The 2,844-nt window shown below is 52.1% G+C and overlaps 1 pseudogene; it reads right to left on the bottom strand.

Annotated features, from left to right (window-relative positions):
* Window positions 1-332: 332 nt before the first annotated feature.
* LOC147962205 (zingipain-2 pseudogene) lies at window positions 333-1,602 on the bottom strand (annotated as a pseudogene).
* Window positions 1,603-2,844: the final 1,242 nt, after the last annotated feature.

Genomic DNA, 2,844 nt, shown 5'->3' with positions numbered 1-2,844 from the left:
GAGAAGGAGGCGTTGGTATCTGTTGTCGGTTTCTTCACATGTGGTGGCTCGCCCTAGCAGCCAGCAACAGTGGTACATTTGCAGTAGCAGTGTCGCACCCCTGTGCCTCATGGGTCACCGTGGTGAGGGAAGAGAAGGTGAGTCGCGGGGGAGATCGGGGAATGGAGCGTTCGCGATGACAGGGAGCAGCGCATAGTGAAAAACATAAAATAAAGAAGCGGTAGCTTATGGATAGGAACTAGGGGTGGAGAAGAGAACAATGAAGGCAAAAAAAAAACAAGGATAGAGCAGCGCATGATCTCATGGGATCCGGTCAGTCGGCGGCTCGAATCTCTTACTACCAACTTATATACTGTCCCTGTTTACAACCAACCACTGGCTTGCCTTAATTTATTCCATTTCATCACTAACTACTGGTTAAAGCTCGTATATAGGCACATTGTTCCTCTAATTAAAATAGCCTATAGGAACGGACCGGATAAGTCGCCTCGAGCATTACCCCGCAGACCCCACCCTTGGCCTCGGCGCCGCGCCGGAGCCGCATATAGCCGGCTTCGCCCCACGCCGTCGACCAGGAATTTTTGAGGAGCCAAAAGTCGACTCCCGCTGGCTCACCGTAATGGTCATTGTGCCCGGTAGTGCCGTAGCCGACGACGGTCATGGCATGCCCGAGAGTGGTGTTGCAGGGCCCGTCGAAGAGGCCGCCGCGGTAATGTATGAAGGCCGTGCTGTTGGCGTCGACCCCTACGGTGACGGGATGTTTGAACACTGCCCACATGAGCGCCCACTCGTTCCGCGGCTCCACACGCTCCCAGCCCCTGATGCCCACGCCCTTGCGGGCCGGGTAGCACCAGCCCTTAACGCCTTTGTACGGATAGTCTGCCCATCGCGAGATGCCACCAAGCTTAATGGTTTGGAATGCCTTGGCTGGGGTGCCGCCTCCACAGTGCCCATTGCTGCCGTCGCAGTCGACGAGCTGCTGGGGCGACAGCGGGATCAGGTCCCCGTGTTCGATCTTGTAAAGGCTCTCAATGGCCGATGCGGTTGCAAAAGCCCAGCAGCTTCCACAGTGTGTTCCTTGATCCCTGACCGGCGTCACGACGCCCCCCGGTGCGCCAGTCCATGGACGCCGGTGGGTCTGGGTATTTTCTCCTCTGGCCCTCAGGGACGCCGGCTCGCGCCAGCGGAATGTAGCAGCGGATGCTGTAGTCGTTGCTCAGGGCGGTGTCAGCGAACTCGTTGAGCTTCAGTTTGCCCGGGCCGCGCTGGTGCGCGAGCCGGACACTCTGCGCGAAGACGGCGAAGCGGGTGCTGCCGCGTGCTCCTCCACTTGGGAGAGCCTTCCCGAAGTGCTGCGCCCACCGCTCGTACAGAGAGAGGAGGGCCTCCTCCGACGCGACCTCCTCCGAGGCGAACGACATGGTGATGGTGCCGCCACTCGCGGTGGGCATGGCGAGGAGCAAGACCATGGTCACCGCGAGCAGGGGTCTCGCCACAGTGGTCTCCATGGTTACTTGGTCTAGAACGGCAAACAGGAGCGAACAACTCTGAGCGAAGTTTCTTCTGGCCGCACTTCCTCTCCCCATCGGCCAAGGGGGTTCTTATATAGGACTGGGAGGCTCCTTAGGCAACTTATGCACAACGTCGGCGCCTTAAAAATATCAGACGAAATTTACTCCTAAAAAACATAACGCTCTTCTCGTCTCAAGTTTCCCCTTGTAGCTGCTGATGGAAAATTCGTGGTGCGTTTGAGTTTGCCTTACTGAGTAACTGAGACAGTAAGACAGCCACCCTGTGTACATCAAGGTTGAATTTGTTTGTGTTTTTTTTTCTGTTGAGCAAATGTTCACATTTGTATTGCAACCCTATGTGATTTAAATTCAATTATCCTTTAAGCATCTACCATGGAAATTCTCCTTAAATTCTGGTTAGATTTTGCCAGGTTAGCCACGTCGAAAATCCACTGAGGGCGCAGCCCCAATAGCTATTTTGATTTTGTTCCTCCGCTTGGTACCTAACACCGAACACCACACCACCTATATATGCACAACTTCACTATCTGTACTATCTAAAAAGAACAGTTCTGTTTCCTGCCACGCAAACCACGTCATGCAAAGCGTTTCGTCCGCCCTCCACTCTCTTCACGTGTATATTACCTGATTTGCTATATATTTCCCTACCCACCTTCTTGCGGTCACTAGCCCTGGTTTCCTAGCGAGTTTTCCAATGGCCCCTATACATTTCAAAGACATTAGATCTTCCTGGTTGACCTGCTTTGGAATGTGTGTGCGTGTTTCCTTGGCTAGTTGGCATAACATTCTCGTGTGGTTTGTGGGTTCCATTGGCGTTTGTTGTCGTAGCGACCAGTGTATCAGAGCATGGTCAATAGTATAGCCAACTAATGGCTATGTAATGTTGTCATGTCATATATATATAGTCACTACTTACAGTCACTCATACAGTAAGGTTGCCTATAAGGTGGGCTATAAGAGTAGTACTTTTACCATCTCTCTATCTCTTTCTTCATATTAATTGTATCTGCCTAGGAGTTATCATATAGCTAGGCTGTTGTATTAGAGCCCACTCCCCTCACTTTTTCATATCTTTCTCCTCCACATAAGCAAAACTGCCATGTAAGCGGGTTATAAACCTGCTATTGTACTTGCTCAGGGACCCCGGAGCTGCCAGATCTGCTCAACCTCCAGCTAAAGGTTTTCATCATTCCTTGGCTCCGTGATTATGTCACTGCATCGGAACCTAGTGGCTGACCAGCAAACCAACCGCCCGGAGAATATAGCATACAACACATCGAAGACAAATGTGACTGGATTGTGGCAGAAACTA

The sequence above is a fragment of the Triticum urartu genome, chromosome 7A (assembly GCF_056163025.1).
Source record: "Triticum urartu cultivar PI428250 chromosome 7A, HENAU_Tu73, whole genome shotgun sequence".
In the NCBI taxonomy this organism is placed as follows: domain Eukaryota; kingdom Viridiplantae; phylum Streptophyta; class Magnoliopsida; order Poales; family Poaceae; genus Triticum; species Triticum urartu.
Note: the sequence above shows the minus strand (reverse complement) of the source record. Positions and strands in the feature narration are given on the sequence as shown.